The 24467-nt window shown below is 40.5% G+C and overlaps 1 long non-coding RNA gene across 1 annotated transcript in view; it reads right to left on the bottom strand.

The window, feature by feature from the left end:
* Window positions 1–23431, bottom strand: part of LOC106893031 — a 37969-nt gene extending 14538 nt beyond the window's left edge. The window contains exons 1-2 of the long non-coding RNA XR_001412976.1: window positions 23363–23431; window positions 795–931 (exon numbers count right to left, since the gene is read on the bottom strand). This is a non-coding gene — a long non-coding RNA (uncharacterized LOC106893031). The remainder of the gene's footprint in view (window positions 1–794; window positions 932–23362) is intronic.
* Window positions 23432–24467: the final 1036 nt, after the last annotated feature.

The raw sequence follows: 24467 nt of genomic DNA, 5'->3' as shown, positions 1-24467 counted from the left end.
TGAGACGTCTCTATATAAATCAAGGAAACAGTTTTAGTCAAGCACTACTCTTTTCCCTTAATTCGTAGATTTGGTTGTCTTGATTCAACAGGCAAGTTTAGATTAATGGAATAGCTGCAGTGAACCAAACACATATTTGCAGGGTTATTGCAAAAATTAGGGTATAAACCAGCATAAAGGCATAAAATAATAAGGTAAAGTTAAGAAACAAGCAATGTAACAAAACCGAGAAATCAATGTGCATATCACAATGACTTTTAAAAGGATCAAAATGAGCAAGTGATATATAAATTATCACAACCTAACCCAAAGATTACTGTCTGTGAAGAATCAGTTTAATACACTATTACAGTTAATCATGAAAACCACTTGTTAAAAAAAAAAAAAACAAAAACACATTGGGCAAACTAATCAGACTTTCTACATACTCTAGCTTCTTTTTTGTTAAAATAATTGAAAGAATATTACTTTGGGTTTTGGTGTTTTGTATCTCTATTTGAAATGTACTTAAGTTTTTCTTTTTCTAGAGCCTGGGACATTTTGCAACAAGCTTTAAAAAAACATGATAAACACGAATTAATCTAAAGGGATAACACTACATTGCTGGGCTTGATTCTCAGGTGACAGAAATGGGCACAGTTGCATTGATTTTAGTGAGCACTTAAAGGTATGGCTGCCTTCTTTTTTTGCTGCCATTTTTTGCAATCAGTTTAGGTTTGGGGCTTTTTTTTTATTTTTGTGTAATCTAAACTGTTTAAATATTCAGGTTTGACCAAGTATGTAAGAAACTCAACTGTTTGATTTTATAGCCTCAGGTTTTTCTTTGAGCTATGAACTGCGACAGCCCTGTGGAATCTGCATCTGAACTTCTTCAGTCCTCTTCCTTCTTTAGGAATCCACACTTCAATCTTTTATTCTGTAATCCTCTAACCTGAGAGAGAACATAAAAATACTAGATTATTTAAGACTCAATAATAACAACAACAAAAATTTTAAAAAGAGCAAATACCTTGGTTAAATGCCAGAAGATTTGTTAGACTCACACTTAGGAATGAGAATACCCTAAAACATGCTAAGCTTCTCTTCAAAGATGGGGCAAATCTGTTTACTCCTCCCTCCATTGTTTTGATCACCATCTTCCTACTCAGAGGGAAGCAACTTAAATGCCTCTTTTTTTCTTACAGATCATGACCCTTCAGGAATTACAGAAAAGGGCTCCCAAGTTAGTTGGATGTGCTTTCTCTCAGATCAGCCTGCAAAGTGGAAATCTCCTTGGCTGCCCAATAAGGAACCGTTTTATACTCATCTTTCTTCCCACTTTCTACCACACAGTTAAGCACATATTAAATATCTGGAACTCGATATCTAAATCCCAGTCTTCTACATTGGGTGAAATTTCCTTCAGCTCTTAGTAGCTTCTGGACTCAGTGCTTGATAAAGGAGAGCTCCAGATGCTGTTATCTGGAGTGGTAACACAAAATAGCGTGAGATAATACACGGTGGACACTGCATCTGCAAGGTGTACGAGCCAAATACATATGGAAGTGACAGGTATGTGAAACAGAGCTGTAATGACAGTCAATGTAATCAAGGAATTAGATTTATGTCCCCAGACAAAACGCTCTGTACTTCATTGAAACCTTCTCCAGCATTGTCTGGTTTGCCTCCAAGGACATCTCATACACCGACTCAAATCTAACACGTTACTGCTGCAAAGTGGATTTCAAATATAGCCTTATCACTAATAAGTACAGTTCTTTGCAGCTATATTACGTTTCTTTATATCAATCCATATACCTCTATGAACAGAAGGCAAATACCTAAAAGTTCTTCTTCAACTAGAGATATGCAGACTAAGATTTAGTCGTGAAACTGAGATATAGATATTTTTTCCTCACAGGTCTGCATTGTTTTCAAGGGCTACTGAAACTAAATCTGCCTCAATATCACTCACCACCCCTCCCTCCCCCCTTCCCCAAACCCCATGTAGGAGAAGCAGATGACTCAAGATTATAGGATTAGGAAGTTTTCACTAGTTCTAATTCTTTCTTGATCAGCAATGTGTGTACACGGTTATTCACCATGAACTATTCGGTAGCCTAGTTAAAAATAGCAGTTTCACTCCTTTTTCCCAGCAGGGAGGTGTTCACACCATAGCTGGAACTAACCATCTTGTTAGGGAAACCAAGGACAGAGTGAGCAAAGGGTCTGAAACATTGACCCAGAGACAGGTTTTTTTTTTTTCAGTCCCTTTGGATTAGAACAGAAAAAAAAAAAAACAACACTAAAGCAGACGATGGCTGTACCACACGTGGGGTCTCTTTTTTAGGGAAGTTCTGAGAACGCAGGGTTTTGTTTTTCCTCATCTTTCACAGACCACTCACAGGTATCCCACAAAAATTGATATTTATGGGAGAAATGAATATTTTAGGAAAACAAATGCTTAAAAATAGACTGAGGTATTTTTAAATGTCTAACCATGCAGCCTTGCAGTAGACAAAACCCCAGTTATCTACATTGCATAATTTTATCAGTTATATAATTAATATGTACTGTAATAAATCAGAAAATTTTCCAAATTCAAAAACAAAGTCCAAAGGAAATGTAACTTTTGAGGCATAGCAGATAATTACGGTCTGAGGAGTAGACTCAAGGTACTTAGCGTCATGAGACAATTTGCAGCGCGGCACTTGATGTCCAGGGATGTCCACTTAAAAGCAAAATAAAGTTTTGGTCAGTATTTTTTTTAACTTCCAGTAGCTGGGAAACAAAGCACAAAACAAATGACAAGTAAACATTCAGCCACAGGAAGCCATTAACAACAGTGGGCACCAATTAGGACCCAGCAGGTATCCTTTACACCGCCTGGTGCTCTAGCTCCTCCTCAAATACTTTGGCATAACACTCTCAAACTCGGGCTTAGGAAACAACAGGCTGTTTCATTTACTCAGCAATTTGTAGCCACATATTCCTGCTGATAGGCCCATAAAGCTGTTTGTAGTCTTCTTCTGTTTCCCTTCAAGTTTGTGTCATTAGAAACTACAATTACTGTCTGTCCAAAGAGAATACTTTTCAGGAAAGAAAATAAAATTGAGATACTGTGATCCCTTTTCCTCTTTGTCTCTCTCTCCTTTTCAACTTCTCTTTTGGAGGAGAATGGACAACACAATGGCTGAGGTCAGGAAAATTGGCTCACGGAGGAAATGTTTGTGAATTCTTAGATTTTGCAACGAGGACGTTATTTTTTCAAAGCACAGGCTTTTTGACAGAACAGAGTAAAAAGGATATTGGTTCTAAAATTAATCCAAGTCATTAAATAATTAATAAGGAACCACATAAAAATATAATCAACTTCAGCCAAAAACATTCCACAAAATATATGCAATTTTGAGATCCTTGTATTGACTATGAGATATTTTTTATCTGTTATCCAAAGAACCTCAGCAAATTATCCAAGCCTTTTAAAGTCCATCACAGATTGTGTCTCACATTATTAGGGTAAAAGTACAGAGGTTTAAACTGTATTCACAAACTTGATTCTTATTTTTGCATCTTAAGATTGTGAAAGAAAAAAAAAAAGAAGCAATTTTGCCCAAAGTAGTACTCCCACAGTATTATATTACTGCAAAAATCAGGGGGAAGCCAAAATCCAGCCCAGAGAATCAAGAGCTCTTTCCACTTGTGTCACAATATAACATGATATGGGTGGAAAAAATCCTCTCAGCTCCACTAAATTAACTTTGTCTTTTCAACTGCCAACAGCTGAGGTTCTCTTCTGTGCCACTTCCGCTTCCATCATCACTGCTAGATGATAGTCAACCCAAACATCATCAGCTGATGTTTGATCATTTCTCAATGCTTTTAACGTTACAAGAAATTAAGGAAAGCAGACCATAACCACACTAATTCAGAGCTCGCCTTGTCAGGTCAGACTCTTGCCTTCAAGACATGCTTTTTTCACCCTGTCTCTGCCATTTGGAAGAAAAAAAAAAAACCAAAACAACACAAACATCAGCTGATTAGTGAGTTAGCTTCCAAGAGCACTTGAAGTTAAATCCCCGCTGGCTGTTGGTGAGGTGTGCCCAGCTAGCTACCCTCTAGCTCCCTATACCATCTCTGCCGCCAGCTCTTACCAAAGCTCCCTACTCCTGCTCCTCCAACAGTTTTCCAGGGCCATTCACGTGCAGCCTCAGCATGCAACAGCCCCCGCAGCCTGCACGAAAAATCATCATTGACAGCAGGAAAAACTCTGCAACAGAGCTCCCAGGGCGCTTGTCTGATGAATTGCAAAGAATAGCCAGCTCTATGCCTTAAACCTCATGACACGTGTCTCAGTACTGCGGTACAGGGATGTGGCATAGACCTGTCCTCATGGTTCCCAGATATCAGCAGCCTAGAATTCAGAAGGATAATTCAGAAAGACCCCACAGCCCCTGTGTGTGTCCACAAGTCACCTGGCCAATGTTCATGTCACGGGAAGTGGCTAGCAAGACCAGGTACTGCGACAGCACTGCAGCTGAGCTCTCACCACTGCTACTTTCCAGCTCAGCACTTTCAAGGAGACTACATAGCCACCAAGGTAGAGGAACTCAGTACCTGGCCTGTTCCTCTTGGCTCAGTGGGGCACCAAGCGCTGGAGGGTGTCCATCACTGTTGCCTGGCACGCTGGAGGGCAGGAGCTCTGTATAACTGGGGGTTAGTATATTGAAAATATCCGGGCACTGGGGTTCCTCAGCAATACAGAAAAACACTAAACATGGGGAAACACAGATACAAGCACTTGCCCATTGCCACAGATCTAGACCTGTCACAGAATTGAATTGAGCTGGGCTCTGCTGATATTCTGCTCCATGGATACATGCGAGATCAGACATCCTTCTCCATAGCTAAAAGGATACAGATATGGTGGACATTTACTGAATCTTCATAACAAAGATTATTTATTCCATTTTAGATTAGCATAGACTCGCTTTTCTCAGGTACCAAACTAGTGGGAGTTTCCCTCATTACAGTGAGGGCTGCCCAGTTCCTCTGTGGGAAGGGAATTACTGTGCCTGCATACAAACATTTCAGTTTTGCCTTGTTACTTCTGGGACACAATATTATACACTTAAGTACCAATCACTTAGGTGCACACAAATCCCAACACAAAACACCAACTAATAAGAAAGGCGGTATTATTTATACAACTATGTGCATATATACATATAAGCAATCCTTTCAGCACTAAGAAAACATCTTTGGAAACAAAACTTATACACTGAGATCAAAAGCTGTAGTCTCCTTGGTCTATAACCACCTACAAATCAGGTGGCTCATCGAAGCCAGTCATCTAGGCTCCTTCTGTAGTCAAGCAAAAGAGATAAGTGCCTCCCGATTGCCATTTATCCCATTCTAGGATAGGTGAGTAAAACAGGTGAGGTGAATCACCCTGGCATTGCTATGGGCCATGTGGGGGAGGAGTTGTCTTAGATGACTGGTTTAGGAGAGATACTTAACTTTCAGCAGCTAATGTTAAGAGGAATCCAATACTACAAGATTAGGGAGGATTATACAGACTCACACACTTGTGAAAAATTCACATTGTATTTGGGCTCACGAAGAAAGCGAAGCTTTAAATTCCCCATGAAAAAAAGTCATCATACAGTCTCCGTCATTCAAGCTGTAGGATCACTGACTCTACTATCATCAGAGGGTTTGGGGTTTTATGCACATTTTCCTAAAAAAATAAGGTTCACACTGTTCTGTTTGTTCAGTTTTCCCACGCAAACAAGGTTCGCATTCTGGGTGTGAAGAAATTATTTGTTGCAAACCTGTTAGCTAATTTCATTTCAATATGACAGGTATATATATATTTAAACAAAAACATCTTACACATTTTGTAGGAACACATTACCAAGGAAAGGACAGATCTGTTAGTGCTGTCCCAAGGGGAAAGGTGGGAACATGGCATCTCCCCAGAGATGAAGCTCTCATGAGCTGTCTTGAGGCACAAACCCAGAGGAGGAACTTGTTTAGCTCACCGCCCCCATTCATCCCACACCACAGCGTCATTTAGAGACAATAGCTTTTCACATCAGTTGTTCTTCAGCAGTGCAAAGTATCTGCTCAGATTTAGCATAATATTCATGCAAAGAGTAAGAACAGCTTTTGTAAGTAGTAACTCTCAATTGTACCTCTTGCACTATTAAGACAGACAGGATTATTTCTTTTTCTCCAGACTAGCTAAGTATAAGCTAGCATTTACTACTTATAAAGGTAGGTAAGTCCACACAAACAAAAACCTCATAACAAAAACCTGCTCAGACCAACTGGAGGTTTACAAATTGCTTCAAACCACTAATATTTACTTTAAATAGGCAATGATATTTAATACTTTGATGAGATTCACAGCTGGCATTCTTGCAAGGCTAGCTGTCAGAGAAATTAAAAAGTTCAGGTTTGTGCCAGTAAAATACATATTCTTCAGTCACTGGGTGCCCAGTTTCTCCCTGCGTGGGAAAGACAATGTGCTACTTCACAAGCCCCAAATAAACTAAACACAAGAATAGGTTGAGAAAAAAGGCAAACAGTGCATTTGCTTGTTTTCTCTGTTCATTTCCTATTGTTTTCCCCCTTTAGGATTTTCCCTTCTCATGTCAATTATTTGCAAAATAGGAAGAAAGCGTAAAAAAGTGACTAAGTGAGCACCTGATTCAAAGTGGCTATAAATTCTAGAAGTCAGAGCCTGGTCTCACAAAGCAAGTAAGAAGTAGACATGAGATTTGCCTTGCACTGTGTTGTTGTGGTCAGCTGAAAAATTCAGAGATATCTACCAGCACTATATTGATATTTAGTTTTTAATAAGTAACTGTCATGGTCACAGCTGAAACACCAGCTTACACCGAGTAATTCATGTTTTGTGTTCCTTTTAAACACGGCTATAACCCTGTCACACTAATAGTCTAACTGAAATTCAAAATGGTTGAGGAGAGAGGAGCAAAGAGCCTTAATTTCCTTGTTGGTTTACAACCATTTCACCTGCCTTATCCCAGACCTTGGTGCTGCATTCCAGTAACTCAAGCACTGAGAAAGTGAGAGAGATGTAAAAGGACCGTAAAACAGGAACACCGGGAGACACCACGGAGATCAACAGGTCACACACTACATTTTTACGGCCTCGGTTTCCAATGATGCTGCCTCACAGGCAGTCAAAGCCCAGGCATCTGCAGGCAACGAGCAGAGCAAGGCAGCATCTACGCTGTACGTGCCCACCTGCTTCCACTCTCCATAACTTATAACATACATACGTTCCTACGCAGAGCAACTGCAAGAGTTGGGTTCAGAAGAGCAGTGAACTTGAAGCATTAAAGCACACATTTAAATGCCTTGCTTCACAGCAAACAGACTTGGTGGGATTTTTTTCTCATAATACCCACTGCATCCAACAGAGAAACAGGTCCTGGCAGGTCTTCTGCTAGAGTAGAAACTTGCTCTCCCTTCCCCTGCAGTCAGTTTTTCCCCCTTCCTCCTCAACATGACCCAGAAAAATTTATTTTTCTGAAGAATAAACCTGAGGAAGAAAACGCTAAATTACCCTGTCCTTTTCTGCAGTAGACTTTTCTTTACACAGACTGGCACAGCCAAGGCTGCTGTCTGGAGGTTATTTTATTTGCTGCTGATAAATAGCTGTCAAGATTGAAAATGAGTGACTATTTGCTCGCGTGTCAATGCATTACACCCCTGGGTCAAAGATTTTAAGTCCTAATACAGTTTTACAGACTCTATCAGTACAAATGATTTGAAGGGATCAAGAATTTCACACCTCCTAGGATGTGCTGCAGACACTTTACAAGCAATGAAACGAGCATATTCTGGGTGTGCACCTCTGGCCATGTCTATGTTAGCACAGCACAGCAGAAGCTGAACCTGCACAAAGGAAGTCAGTACTGAAGATCCAACAGCCAGTTTGTGATTTTTTGGGGGTGGGGGGCTACCTCTAATCTGTATCTATGGACTGAAGCACCCGCTAGCAGCTGGCATGAACGAGGTGAAGCATACTGTTCATCAGTCTGCCTGTCCTCAACCCTACTCCATGGTACTCCACTCAGTGCCAAGGAGCGACAACCAGAGGCTCACTTCAAAGTACATTGCAAGTCTGAACTAATTAGCTCTAAATACATTAAAACACTTGTATTTATGTTACAAAAGTATCTCAAATATTTCAAAGTACGTTGCAGGTCTGAACTAATTAGCTCTAAATACATTAAAACACTTGTATTTATGTTACAAAAGTATCTCAAATATTTCAAAGTACGTTGCAGGTCTGAACTAATTAGCTCTAAATACATTAAAACACTTGTATTTATGTTACAAAAGTATCTCAAATATTTCAAAGTACGTTGCAGGTCTGAACTAATTAGCTCTAAATACATTAAAACACTTGTATTTATGTTACAAAAGTATCTCAAATATTTCAAAGTACGTTGCAGGTCTGAACTAATTAGCTCTAAATACATTAAAACACTTGTATTTATGTTACAAAAGTATCTCAAATATTTCAAAGTACGTTGCAGGTCTGAACTAATTAGCTCTAAATACATTAAAACACTTGTATTTATGTTACAAAAGTATCTCAAATATTTCAAAGTACGTTGCAGGTCTGAACTAATTAGCTCTAAATACATTAAAACACTTGTATTTATGTTACAAAAGTATCTCAAATATTTCAAAGTACGTTGCAGGTCTGAACTAATTAGCTCTAAATACATTAAAACACTTATGTTTATGTAGCAAAAGTATCTCAGGTATTTCCAGCTAAAATTGATAGGGATAAAGATGATTTAAAGTTTGTCAGCAACAATGGTCACTTATTTAAACACACTTATTTTATCACCACTGCTGTTTTCCTGCTCTATAGCCAAAACACTCTGGGACCCCCAAGTCCATGCAGACATGGCTGCCAATGAACATGAGGGCAATTAGACATGTACAGGCCTTTACAACAAGAGACCTGAGCTGACCTATTCATTGCAACAAATGTGGTCTACTCCATAGAGAGATCTCGGGCAGAAAAAAAATTGTGAGCTGACCTATTCATTGCAACAAATGTGGTCTGCTCCATAGAGACATCTCAGGCAGAAAAAAAAAATTGTGGGGTATCTTAATATCATTTCCATATCAATCTGATTGGCTTTATATCCATGTATACAACTCACTGGGGAAATTATTCCCTTTAAACAAGATACTGGAAGAGGGGAAAACTTGAGCTGGTGTTTCTTTTTAGATTTTGAGACCCCTGTGACACAGTTGACAAGGCTACAAAAGTTCAACCACTTTGTGTGTGCAGGCCCAGGCAGAGAAAACCTGTATTTTCTGGTCACCGATGCATTTACTTGACATTAACATACAGTGGGAAACAGCGAGGTGGGAGCCCTGAGCAATAATGTGTGAGTAACTCCCGTAAAAAGCAGCATTAGCATACTTTTACAAATCTGACTGACAACTTCGTAATTGGATACAGGGACTTTTCCACACAGGCTTCCAGACCCATTGGCACACGAGTGTGGGAAGAGCTTGCCTGGAGGCTGCTCAGGCTGGCGCTGCTGCCCAGCGGTTACCGGCCACCATCGGGCTGCAGGCAATGCAGGGGACACTTTCACTGGCGGCTACAGGTCAGGAAAATAAAGGGGGGAAATGTCTCCCCTTTGAAAACAAAAAAAAAGAGAAAAAATCTTGAAGAACAACATACCCCAAATTGATTTTTGGCAGTTTGAAAAACATAAGGCTATTAGAAACTATTTTTGAAATGTTAAATTAGACTACTTAAAGGACATAAAGAGCTAGTTTGATTTTAAAAGCACACACTTCAGCTTCCATTGACAAATTAAGTTTTTCTCAACCCTCAAGCTTTAATAGAATTCCCTAATTTTTTTCAGCAGTTCCTAATGGTGCACGAGGCAAACTTGAGCTTTTGCACCAAAATTAAGTTTTTCTCAACCCTCAAGCTTTAACAGAATTCCCTGATTTTTTTCAACATTTCCTCATGGTGCACGAGGCAAAACTTGAGTTTTTGCTATGAACCACCGAGAGCAGCGTTTGCCAGGATCTATCCTGTCCCTCCACCTGCAACTCTCAGCTTGCTTTACACAAATGTCACCCTGAATACAATTCCCTTTCTGGCAGCAGTTACACCTCGTGCACTGCATCCTGGAGTGCCACAATTCCAAATACAACTCATTTAAACAATTTTGGAGCCCAGGCCAGGCTCTCAGGCTTAACTTTTCAAACAAGCTCAGACCAAGAACAGTTAGAAGTGCATTTTCCTCAGCCAGTTGCTGCTGGACTCCCATAGCATCACGGGTTAAACAGGAGCAAGACTCAAGTGGTAGTCTGACTACTAGCACAGGGGAAAATATTATGAGAGAGGTATATAAGCTAACAGAAGCCTGCTTACCACATTTGCAAAATGCAACGTGAATATAAAAGAATAGGTACTGTACTTGGGAAGCATTTTGTTTTTTCTTCTTTTCTGCCTGACAAAATTAACAGGGTGTTTATCTACCCCGGAAAAAGACAGAGCTTCAGTAGCATCAGGCTTCAGTCTACATCACTTTACAACTAGAACTGTCTGTCTGAGCACCAAGCTGTGCTTAAACACTTAAACACTGAATTTTATACTTGTACGGAACTCTTATTTCAATTTAATAGTGACTTATGTCACTAAATCAACTGCTTACTAATATAAGCTAAACAGAATTTTAAATTGCAATGAGTGTTAGATTCAAGATTTTTTCACTGAATTATCTAAGTCAGTATTAAGCCAACACAAGTTTTAGGGGTAATTCTGCAGCATATATAAAGCACTAAAGTACTCAGAAGCAAGTATACTGCTACTGTTCATATAAATAAGACTTTTAACAGTGCAGCCTTTGCAGTCTTTTCTTTCTAATCACTTGGTAAAATACAAGCGAACATACTCTCATCTCCACATTTCCCTAACCTTTACGTATAAATCAAATAAATTAAAAAAAAAAAAACCCAACAGATGGTTTGATACTTTTAAAGGGATAAAAATTTTACACAATTCAAAATTAAGATTCATATGTCATGATTAAAGCAATTCTCTCAACGGTGACTGTGTTGCTCCAAAAATAATTCAATGCAGTATTCCCCTGTTAAGTATGGAGAAAAGCGTTTCCTTTAGAAGAGGAAATTCTCTTAAGGAAGTTCTTTTAAGATAAATAAAAGTTCAGGATGAAGCCAGCAAAAGGTGTGAAGGATTTCTCTTTGATTTCCCAGCTTGTGTATTTGGGCTCAGACACAGACTATATTTTATGCACATATTAATAGGATGCTAATAAGCCTACAACTCCACTTTAACAGGGAGCTGTAGAGACAGCCCAATATATGGCACCAGATATACCAGCCGCCTTAAGCAGATTTATTTCCTTCTCACACAAGGAATCAGACTACTTACTTCTAATTATGAGTTCAGACAAAAATGTCTTGCAAAGTTAGACTATTGTTTTTGTTAGAGTGTTTCTCAGTTAAAGTAACCTTCAAAAGATTAAGACAGAAGCCAAACCTTTCAGAGTAACTATGAGCAGCTTTTACTCTTCACTGGTAATCCTATATGCAAATTAAGGCTAGTCAGTTGTAAAGTTGCTTAAATTACTAGGTCCTGAAAACAATACTGGTATCAAAATCATAGAGCACAGAAATTGGCAGCATGTGTTTAAATAACTTGCTGCATCTCATGGAAAACTTTGAGAGATCTTAATTAGTTGCAAACTTCAGAGATATTTCAAAGTTGAACTTTTTAGTTTTTTTTTTTTTAATGTCACCTGCAAAATTTATAAAAGTGATGCAAAGAGAAATAAAAAGGAGCAGGTAAACTAATCTCAATGATGTTTATACCCTAGCTTAGAGTCACACAAAAAAAAAAAATACAGAAACTACGTCTAATAACTTCTTAATTACTTAAATTAACCACACATTCAAACCGGTCTTCCATAAGTCTCCTGCCCCAAAACAACTGTTTTTCACTTTTTCAACTTTGTTTTTCATACTTCTCAAACAATAAAAATAGATTAGAACTCTTTTTTTCATCATCAGTCACTAAAAAACAGGTCTTTTGCTTAAAAATCACACACAAAATGGAATTAAAAAAAAAAAACCCAAACCAAACCACAACTGATTTTCATTTGAAAATACTGACTGTTCTTAGTCTGTTGACACACAAAATTCTCCCTTGTAGTAACTGTTGCTTTAATGCAACTTAAAAAAAAAAATCATGACAAGGATTTTTGTTGGTTTTAAAAAATAGTCTACGAGACAAGCATTTTACAGTTCTCCCCCTCCCCCCTAATATATATTCATATTTCAAGCCTGGTCAATTGGCTGGCATGTATGTGCCCGAACACTAGTAAAACTGTCAAATACATTCTCCTATCCTGGGAAGGTTCTCAGCTTTGGTCCACTTATTGCTGTCAGCTCAAGGCTGTACTGACAATATTTGCTCCATTTGATTTCAGTGGCCAACAAAAAACTGGAGAATTGTCAGTTATCAGTTATTCGTATTTGTCAGCTTGAAGAAAGTCTGGCAGCCTTTCTCTTTTTAATGCAAAAGCCAATAAATTAGTATAGTTCTGAAATTACAAAACAGTTTATTAATTTGAATGTCGGCTAACATGGGATTCCCCTTCCCTCATGGTGTGTTTCATCTGTTCACTTGAACCTTCTTCTCAAGAGAAGGAAAAGAGCAGAATCAAACTGTCACCCAAAGCTGTTTTATGGATGTGTCGCAAATGATTCAGAATGCCCTTGTGTCCATGCAATTGACTTCAAATGACTCTCCTAAAAGTAATGAAGCATATTCTGAAATGCAGCAGCCTGCACTACCCCGAAGGTGATGTTCCTGATGTCCATGACCGCAGCCAGCACAGCACAAAGTGGTTTTTTTTAAATCTCACCTGCTCACATGAACACTGTGCTGGAGGGATGTCTCTCACCCTCCTCTCACTGGAAGTCCAGCTTTCATAGAATCATAGAATGGTTAGGGTTGGAAGGGACCTTAAAGATCATCTACTTCCAATCCCACTGCCATAGGCAGGGACACCTCCCACTAGATGTGTACGAAGGTCCTGAGTTTCAGGCATCTGATTCTCTTGGAAGATGAGAGAAGCTTGCTGGTCTTCATAGTCTTGAAATGAAAGACATGACATTATTAAGAACACATCACTGAAAACAGAATTTCACAGCTTCAGTACAAATAGCCTCCATTTCTAGGTTTATATGCCTGACATTATAGATTTTATATCAGAAATATAGACTGCTTGCATCACTAAGAATATGGCAAGACCAAAACCACACATTTTCCACCATGCTATGTGTTACATACAACGCTGCAAAGAACTGTTAGAATGTCACAGAAAAAGACCAAAAAAAAAAAATCTGCAATAAACCTGAAGCCCACAGGCTCTACCCAAACTGCCTTCAGAATAAGCATGAGATGTTCCCAAGCAGCTTGTAGCATTGAGAGAAAAACCCACTTAAACTCTGCTTCAGTTTTTGGAAGCAAGCCTCCAAATTCTTTGATATGGGGTTTGACTAGACTGGTAGTACCAGAAAAATACTGTAGGCACCATGGGTGGGCTTTGCTGGAGCACGAACAGAGAGGCGGGATGGCTTCACTAAAGTGTTAATCAAAGAGGAGCCCGGGGAAGCTGTGAGCAGCAGACGAGCCACCTGCACAAAACCATGTTAACAAGGGCAGAAGGACAGTAAACAACAAAGTCCTGCGAAGTAAGTGACAGGTGAAAAAGGAACAAGGAAGATACTTATTGCACAGTGGTGATCCAGCATCTGCGGTAGAAGCGGAATACGGAAATGGAGTTCTTAACATCTTAAACAAAAGTTTTGACAAAGGCATAAAAGCAGAATCAGAAACCACATAGGCTTTGTATTGGTGTAAAGGCACCTTTGAGATGTGCCAATACCCGTTTGCAGGTACACCTGCTGCCTCCACCGGGCCACAAGTGCTTGAAGGCTCTGCTTTACTGAGGCTTATGTTGGCTTTTGCCAGTGGAGCCAGCTCAGCACCATTTTCTACGACCCAAGGAAAACTCTGGGGGCCTCAGGACAGGAGAACCACCACAAAACATAGAAAACACCACTGCCTAGTGAAGGTCTGGATTGTGTGGTTACAAGGAGGGAACTCAGATTGCAGATCTTTCTGTTGCAACCTGCCAAGAACTGGACAGAGAAATAATGCTGCAGATTGACGATCGCTAAGCTCTGTAGTGCCCAGCACAGGAGTGCCCAGTGCCTCCTCTGCCAGGGGAGTTCAGCTCTCACATACTTCTTTGCAGTGCTTGGGTGCCCATGAACCCCTCAAAGGTTCCCTGTTCATCTATGGAGACTACAGAGATGAACTGAATTTTTAGTTTTAAGACAAAAATGAGGTAGCATAAGAACATAATAATATATACTTGTAGTCATGTTACACTCTGTAAAGAAACATGTTTTAACAGATATTTATAGCAATAGTTTAGAATATCATATCCCATACCCAAGTGAGAGAACATTTTGAAAGGGGAAGATACAAGGTATGGAAAGAAAACCCCAGACAGAAGCAGCTTAAAAAAATAAACCTGACATTTCGTTTAGGTTTTCTTGTTTGTTTTTTTCCATAATGATGCTGAAAACCACAGCATCACTCCCATCAAAACAAAACTACCAACAATAATAAATACAATAAGACTGAAAACCAAATGCTTGGCTGGGTACAGGAGTGCTGCATTTGAACATTATAGAATCCATAGGCTTTGTGCGAGGCAGTTCAGCAAAGCCACTGCTCGCACTGGTCAAAGTCTTTGTTACAGCTTTCCTTAAATGTTGTGACCAAAGTTTGGGGGTTTTTTTATTTTAATTTGGGTTGGTTTTTTGTTGTTGTTTTTTTTTAAATCAAATTAAAAACAATATGGGTGTAATGGTTTCAGACACCTGGTTAAGCAGCCTCTTTCCCAAAAGTGCTGATGACCCAGGAGCTCCTATTCACTTCAAAGCATAGGATTTGGGGATGTTTGTTGCTTTAAGATTTATGGTCTCCCTACATCCTAACCGAGAGATTCAAGAAATTACAGCTAGTAGCTCATCTCCATTAAAATTAGAAAGAAGTGCTAAACTGATTTGTGGCATCTATTCCAGAGGCCAACGCGTTCATCTCTTCACAGACCCTGCTGGAGGAATAACTAGTGTGAAGAAATGAAGATACCTCAGGGAAAGCTTTGCTGAGGGGAAAGAGGGCACGATCTGACAGAAGCAGCAGCAGCACATGAGAGAGAGAGGAGGACAAGAGCTGTTTCTGCCTGCAGGCTAGTGCTAAATGAACAGAATATTAGCCAGCTCACTGCTCTGACCGTATTCCTGCCTGTGAGCCAGTTGCACAAGGTTTTGTAAAAACAGAATCACAAGCCAAGCAGTCACAGTCCAAGACAGCCTGCAGAAATTCATAGCTAAACAAAATAATATCATCAGGAGCAAAAATCTTAATGCATAGGAGGGGGAGAATTCTCACCGTGTAACGAAGCTGTTGTACAGCCACGCTGACAGACCACACCAAAAGTTCTATGCAAACCCCTAACATTTAGGTATTGATGTTCACAGGGATTTAAAATTTGACTGGCAGACCTTAAAATTAAATGTATTATTTCACTCAAGGCAGGATTGTTCCCCAGTGCTTCCTGAAAATATGGCATGCTTCATCCATGAAAATTTTGGGGGGCTTTCTCCTCTTCAGAGGAAAAAAAAGGAGCAACTGCAAAGGAGTAAGAGTCCATAAAAGGATGCCAGTGTCAGCAACCTGAGTGACAGACAGGAAGGAGATTTCCACAATTGGCATTTGGTGAATTGCAAGCTATAAAAACTGCTTGGAGATTGCTGGGTTGTCTGCAGTTTCTAGGCCCAGCAGTTTAATTCTGTCTGCTACTAAAAGATCTCAACTTATTTAAAACATGACTTCAGCAGTTCTTTGTATATCATATTAAAGCAAGAAAAGGAAACAAATCACACTTCTTACTTAGTAGATTATATTTTCAGTGACTGCATGACTAGAAAAGTGGTTTTAATCTCTTGCATATCTTTGCATCCATCACTGGAAAAAATAGTTGCTTACTATTGTAGTTACTGTTACAAACTTCCTTTCTTCTATCTTGCCTGATTTATTTTGCTTTTATTGTGCTTAGTGTTGTACACAGTCATTTTCTCTACTTTTAAATCTTCTAAGTCTTTATTAGTACACATAAACTGCTGAAACACGTCTGCATCTATGTTGAAGTCACACCTTGATAATCCAGGCCCTCGGTGCCGATTTGTCCACTTTAGCTGAACTGGAGATAGAAACTCCTCTCTTGCACCAAAAAAAAGCTTTCAGAGGAAAACATAAGTAAAGCCTTTCTGAAAATAAATTTCCTCTCCTAATTCAAAGAATTTCATACACGTGTTGCAGCAGAGGTAGGGAAGAGGTTTGCCCTTTCTCTTCATTCAGCGCAAAGTCATATTGTAAGTACAGATGGAAATCCTGAGTGATACAAATGAATCTTTAAGGCCTAACGTTTAGGCATTAGTAGACAAGGTAAAACAAATAATATCTGATTTCTTTGTTGCTCTTCCAGAGCTGTTAAGCAATACAGCTCTACTACTCCCCTTCTAGGCAATCCTTCCACAAGGCAATGCCCAGCCATACGAGTCAGATCAAGATTGTCATAAGCACAAGTGTCACTTCTCTCTTCTGTCCAAGGAAGCACCCTGTCTGACCACACCAGCTCTGCTTAACTAATAATGACTCAACAAGGACAGGTTTTTGACATCTGCTTTCAAACTATCTCTCTTAATGGGTTTTCTCTGTCTCCCTGGCTATTTTGTTTCTTGTGGCTTTGCAACAGAGTTCCCTAACTGGAAAAAAAACGTATTAGTTTCCAGTAATATAAAACATGTTGATCCTCCCACAGTCTTATTAAAAGTAATAAATATCAGCTGCACACTTCCTGTTATGTTACCCCCTCTGCCCAACATCCTCATGCCCCTCAACACTTTTTCATTATTTTTTTTACTGGTCAAGACTTTATTTGACCCTAAAATCAGACAGTTCCCTACTCAGCAAGTCTGGGTAGCATGCACAAATAGTGTTTCTCTGCCTGTGAAGATCCTTACACATTTTAAGGTGGCACTAGATAGAAAAAAGGGTGCTCTCAAACTAATATATGTTTGGCAGATTTTTTGTTAAATACATGAATTTTTCATCTTTTTTGAATGTTTGTATCTCAGATAGATGGAAAATGAAAGGAAAAGCTGAAGGAACCGAGTTGTTTAGCAAGCTGAAACTGTTTAAATTATAAAAGCCCTTTGAAATGTCATTCACATACTTGTTTTGCTGTGTCTTTAAAAGGGAAGAGACAGACTGGTCTTTGATATGTACCTGAGAAATTTATCTGCATTATATTATTAAAAGAAGCTAGTTAAGGCAACAAAGAAGATGAAACATAACTTTCCTTTCCTCGTGGGGTTAGGGAGCTCTTAGGAGCAGAAACATACCAACCCTTCCATCTGAAACAAGTACTGGTGGGGCAAACTGGAAACCGAGATGTTCTGGGTACAGGGCAAGCGAATACAAACAAAAACACCTCATACATAATACTTTACAGAGAAGCCTATAGAAGAGTTACAGACCAGTACTAACTGCTGGAAGGTGAGGTTTTTTCCTGGGGAAAGGCACCGGCAGGTTAAGTCCACGAGCTCTTTTGCGTCCCCGGTTTCTGGAAGAAATTTCTCTAAGCTCAACTAGAAAGAACCCCCTGCAGGAGGGTTTTTTTTTTTTTTTTTTTATTTTTCCCCGGGGCTGGCTTGTACGCTCTCTTACGTGCGCACCTTCAAAGGGCAGACCCCGCAGAGCATCCCACCGGGCTCCTTCCAGCCGCACACCCCGGCGACCCCCGGCAGGTGGCAGCGCTGGCCCGGCTGCCGCACAGGGACCGGGCTGACCCACCCTGCCCACCCCGCACCCCCAGCCCCGCACCCTCACAAACGCTGCCAGCCTGTCCCCACGCACTGCCCCAGCCCCTGGGAGCCTGGGACACCCTTATTCTTTGAGAGAACCCATAACAACCTGTTGGTCTTTAGACAATTATGACACCCCCCACCCGGAAAAGGGGAATCAGGGAACACAAAGAAACACCAGGGTTGAAATATAAATAGATGTAATAGACTAAGACTAAATACTTAACAACAATACTAAAGAACCAGTATTAATCCCGATACTGATAGAAAATATACAAGAATTATACTCAGCCAATTCTCCCAGTAGGAAGATGTGCACTCCCAGCAGGGGACAGCAAATCACAGAATCATACAGAGTTGGAAGGGACCTCTGGAGATCATCTAGTCCAACCCCTCCATCAGAGCAGGTCAACCTAGAGCATGTTGCACGGAACTTGTCCAGGCAGGTTTTTAATGTCTCCAGAGAAGGAGACTCCACCACCTTTCTGGGCAGTCTGTTCCAGTGCTCTACCACTCTCACAGTAAAGAAGTTCCTCCTTGTGTTTAGGTGGAACTTCTTATACTCAAATTTGTGCCCATTTCTTCTTGTCCTGTCACTGGGCACCTCTGAGAAAAGACCATCCTCATCCTCCTGACACCCTCCCTTTAAGTATTTGTACGCATTAATTAGATCTCCCCTAAGCCTTCTCTTCTCAAGACTGAAAAGACCCAAGTCCCTCAGCCTCTCCTTGTAGGACAGATGCTCCAGGCCCTTAATCATCTTTGTGTCCCTTTGCTGTACCCTCTCCAGCAGTTCCCTGTCCTTCTTGAACTGGGGAGCCCAGAACTGGGCACAGTACTCCAGTTGTCGGACACTGTGAGCGCAATGGCTTCAGGAGGAAGGGAAGGCCTCAGGGGCCCAGCACCGGGGCAAGGAGTTGTCTGGACCCACCACCATCAAGGGAGAGAGAGCTACACAGCAAACTTTTCTAATTTATATTGAATGTGACGTTCATGGTACAAAATAATCCTGTTGGCCAGCTTGGGTCAAATGCCCAGGCCTTGCTCCTCCTCGTCCCTGCACCTGGCAAGGTTCAAAAACACTAAGACCTTGAATCCCACAGAGCCTGGCTAGCTATAAAGTAAATATTTTCAGAAATTCAGACACTAGAGTCTTCTAGAAGTGTAATTTTCCCCAGCGTTAGAAGAAAAGTTAGTCCTGTGTCTTTCAACCCAGGATAGATCTTAACTCCCTTAATGTACACAGAAGTGATTTCAGCTAGCTAATATGCCAAATATCAATGTATACTCAGAGATACCATAAAAGGAGGAAATAGAAAAGCCGTAGGACTTAGCTTTCTGAAAGAAAAGTGCAGTCACACTTCCAGCAGAATAAATGGTGTCTTTTCAACTGTGTACAATGGCAATCTCTGGCACTACAAGATTATAGCTGCCATCCTACTGCATGTCACTGTCATGCAAATGACATGACGATACTCAAAGTAAAGGCAAATCTGTTTTAGCTACCAGCAGGGCATGAGCTGAGACACAGGGAAGTCAGGTGCTGACTTCCCACTGTGCTCTGTTGGAGGAAACACTAGAGGTAAGCATTAACCACAAGAAAATATTGAGAGTATCCCACAACACTGACTAAAGAAGGGTTCAAAAAAAGTCTTCCAACATACCACATTTGCATATGGCATTATGCAAATAAATACTGATGAATACCATGCCTCTAATGTTTAGCTAAATAAGGTCAGCTATCGTTTGATGCACAGGTAAGTACTCTATACTGAAAATGATAAAATAACTCCTTACCAGCCTTCCTCTGCAGAGTCTCATCTGCCAGCTGTTGAAATCAATGAGCACTATAACACAATAACAGCAAGATACCACACCTAAAAATCTCATTTACCCTAGCATGTCAGTACAACAGGAGTTTTTCTGAAAGCTGCTTTCAGCATTAAGCTGTAAGTCCAATTTTTTCTAGCCCATACAAACATAAACAGAGAATAAAAATAAATGAATGAATTTAAGATACAGGTAGAATAACCACAAGTGATATCAGAATCAATTCTCCTACCAGCTAAACCAAGGAATTACCTCAGTGCTCCACCAATACAGAAACTCTCTTGGCACCTGTGTACTGAACAGGGAGTTCCAGTCCCTGGGTAACTGAGCCATTTCATTGCTACATGATCAGAAATCCCAAAATCCAGTAGTGTCATTTATCAGATAACCTGCTATAACGGCACTACCTGATCCACAGGACTTGTTTCATCATATCTTCCTCATCTTCCCCACCAAATACTGATTTGCTATTTCTCCTCTTCTCTTTGTCATCTCTGGTAGTCCCCTTCTACTTGTGGTTGTTCCATACAAAGATCAATCAGTATAAAAAGAAAAAAAGAGGGGCTGCTCCATTGTGGCAATGGATACCTGCTGGGATGCTTGTCTTTGCCAATATGTAATTCAGACCCTGCTAATAGACAGGTAATTCATACATCTGTTCGAGCATGTAAGCTTTAATTCATAAATATTTTAAAATTTGCTAGTATCAAGCAATAACACAGGCTAACAAACTACTTCAAAACACAAAGAAGTGGTGTGAGCACTGTGTTTCTAAGGCTTTGAGTCCCTGGCTCAATATATGTTCCTGCGTTGCTACTCTAGGTATAAAACTCAGGGCTAACTTAAGCTGATAATGAGAATTAAGATAGAATATAGCCGGCCGTAACACACTTCTCCACACTACACATACTTCAAGAGGCTGCTTCTGGTCCTCAGACACCTCCAGCAAACTGAAGTTGAAGTCGTACATACTTACTGACAAGTAAGCATACTCAGCAGACAGACCCTTCTGCTGTCCAGAACAGAGCTGGACAGCCAAAATCCTGCAGGCTGCACCAGCAAACCACAAAGATGTCTTCCTACACAACCTATAAATCCTGCTGAAATGCAAGGTGTCTTCTGCCATGTGATATGTGATGGAATTAATATATCAGGGACATCCATAGCAGGTAGGTGGGTATGACTCGGGACCTGCAGGACATAGCCAACAGCCAGAGGACTGGAGGGATAGCTTGTGGCAGTACAACAGCTCTGGTGGCTCACAGGTAGGCAAGGCTTGTCCAAAGTTTGGGTACAAAGAAGTCAACTATGTTAATTGGTTGACTGTTGCTGATCGTCTGTTGCACATTTGGAAAAAGAATTTTACTGGGAAATCAAGGAATCAAAGTGCTTCTTAGAGTACAGACAAAAGTCACCCACAAAAACATCACACACAAAAAAACATGAGCTTTTAAAAATTTTTTATTACTGTGTCACTAAAACTAGACTGCTCTAGAAGAGCTGCACTACCTGACCAAACAAGGTATCTATTGGACCTTCTCTAACTCTTGGAAAACAGCAAGCATTCCAGGCAAGTACAACATGTAGGTTCAGGATAAGCTCCTGATGTGCTCTCGTTTTTGAGGTCTGGGTTGGAACACGTTGTTTAATGGCAGGAACACAAAACAGGTTAGTGCTTTGTCCTGCTTTGACCTGTGATCTCAGCTCTGGCTTGAGGAACTAAAGTACTCATGTACCAGACACAGGAAAATCTGATGTTATTTAGTGAATTCTGTCTGCAACATGGTTTTTCTTGGTTTATTTTAAACTATCAACTGTTCAGCATCCAACTCTGGCTAAGCTCAATACTTTTGCAGGGCTCACCAAATTTCTACATGTCATTCCAAGAAACAGACCCTTCAGAAAACATCCTCTCATCCCAATTCATACGAGCCATAGCTTTGGTAGCAGTGCTTCTGCAGTGGTACAAGCTAATGTGTACATTCACTTGCCCCTAGCAAGTGCTATTTGGGATGAAGACTGAACACATCTTTCTTGTTTGCAGGAGACTGATGTCTGCAAAGAAAATAGTTACCATCTCACAGAAACACCTGGCATTACTGAAAATATTCCTGAGCAACTTTGCATCTCTCTCACTAGTACAGTTTGTTGTTATGAAATCTCAAGAAAGCCAGTGATTTATTTTGAAAGTTGGTGAATACCTAATATGTATCTAAGAAGCAGCAAAGCGAGGCAGATGTGATAACAAGCAAAAATGAAATGACTGACATATAAAAAGAAACTTTGTTTTGTTACAAAAAAAACACCCCAAACCACAAGCAAAAAGCACCACTACTTCCTCCTCCCATTTGCAAAATCCGTTTCACTGGCTGAACACCAAAGCTCTGCTTAATAGTCCCACCACTCGCAGCGGGAAGAATCCTGCTTGCGTTGTAAGTAATCCTTTGCTACCAAGGACACGAGCAAACATGCATAATGCTGGTGGCTCTCACCCTGCAGCAAGGCCTGCAGACACCCACTGTGGTGAGGAGAAGGGAAGGCAGCCTTGGCACCCACCCCGCAGCCATCACCCTCAAAGTATGAGGCAGCAACAGTGCCTGGAGCTAAGAAACACACCGATACCTTATGGCACTGACAGCCTTTTGTAAGAGAGAGGGCTAAAGACAGAAACTTTAAATCACTAGCAATAATTCCACCCATGCCTGTTCTCATCTCATGTTTTGGAAGGATCCTGAGCAGTGCAGCGAAACAAACCTTTAAGTCCTGTCAAGAACCACGAGGGGAATAAACGCCGATTACTCTATGGATTCAGATGAATGCACTCCCACACTGAGCTAAGACTGAATGACACAGGATCTCCTGCCACAGAGAGGACGAGGCTGACAGATGGGGCAGGTGCTCATGTTCTCCAGAGGCAAGATGATGCTGCTGAGAACCATGTGGACAGTACAAAATTTATGAGAGAAATGGAACTGTGCCACAAACTGAGGGATTCTGTTGTTGTGCTATGCTCCTAAGCTTCAGGCTACTCTTATTTAAATCAACCCTATTTTTCTATTTCCCTCACCTCCATCTTGCAGCAGCTCCCTAGTGACATCCCGTTTGACTCTTCCCACAAAGAGGTTCCCAGCAGCACCATTCTGAGACATTTCAGTAAGTTTCCCAGAGCTGATTTCACATCTTTAGTCTGCAATGGACACTGACATATAGAACAGGCATATAGATTAGCTTAGATGAAGAGGGACTGTTGTGAGTCCATGGCTACTCATCTATTCCCTACCAACATAGTTCTGAAGTTTACTTTTGATCCAACATCAAAAGGGCTTGAAGATAGTGCAACAGAAGTGTGGAAAGCTAAATAAAGGAGCAATTAAACAACCACGAGAAAACTTTCTGGAACAAGACAATCTAATACTGCTTTTAAGCTCATGCAATTCTCCACTTGCAATGATTAATATTTTGTACGTAGTATATCTTTTACCATAAGCTTCCATACCTCCTGCAGCACCAGCCAAGGGTAATTCAGCCTCAAGACAGACGAGGATCAAATCAACAGGGGGCTGTTGGAAGAAAAAGAAATAACACAAACAGTACAAGGCTGGCATCACACAAAGCTGAGTTACACTGTGCAGCATCCTGGCACGTACACCAGGAAAAGCAGAAAAAGCATTCAGCAGATGAATAACCAAACACATAGGTTGGCGGACCTGTCCTTCCTTTACGTGATCCAAATTTTGCCCCGAGTAAACACAACTGCTGAGAAGTCACTGTAAATGTACTGTTAAATCCAAGTATGAATCTGCCCGTGTGTTCTCACGTTCTTAACTGGTTAGTCATGTGTTAGATTAATTGCTGGCTGTACATAAGATATTATGTTGAACCCACACAAACCAACACTGTCTTGTGTCAACATTGCTTCCTTCTTCTGTTAAGTGACACGTTGTCTACCGTTTCTAAAGAATTTAAACAAAGGTCCGTAGAAAATACACATCATAGTCCGAACCTCAGTACTTTATCATTTTCTCCACAGACAAAGAGATTTTTGTTGTGCAAAACCACCTGAATCACAACGCATATAAATTAAGGCAAGGGCCTGAATCCATGGTAGTCAAGAGAGGCATACTCTTGCAGTGAGGCAACTCTTGGCGTTGCCCCATCTAGTTTTCAGGCGTTCAGCTCACAGACTGGCATTCATGAGTCCAAGTCAAACACAAAACCCCACCTCAATAGTGCCTGACAGAACCCGAGGCTTAAGTGACAAAGATTTGCCCTCTCACAGGTGCATTGACATTTTTCATACCCTGGCTGCGGGGGTGGGGGGTGGGGGTGCGAGAAATAATAAGAAAAAAATCCTGAAATAACAAAGAAAAACCCAAGAAATGTTTCTCAAATCTACACTCAGATGTTTCACTAAAATTGATTGTAGTGAATTAACTATTGATTTAGCCATCTATCAAAGCCGATGTTCCTTCATAAGCAGAAGCATTTCACTGTCATCTCTCTGGTGATGAAAATTGTCTTATGAAATGGCAAACTTTGAGTAACAGGCTAGTAGTAGTCACTGCACTCACCTCCTCTGCATGAAGGAGTGCACACCCACA

This window comes from Calidris pugnax, unplaced genomic scaffold, assembly GCF_001431845.1.
Source record: "Calidris pugnax isolate Ruff unplaced genomic scaffold, ASM143184v1 scaffold24, whole genome shotgun sequence".
In the NCBI taxonomy this organism is placed as follows: Eukaryota; Metazoa; Chordata; class Aves; order Charadriiformes; family Scolopacidae; genus Calidris; species Calidris pugnax.
The sequence above is the reverse complement of the archived record's forward strand: the minus strand, read 5'-3'. Positions and strand labels throughout refer to the sequence as shown.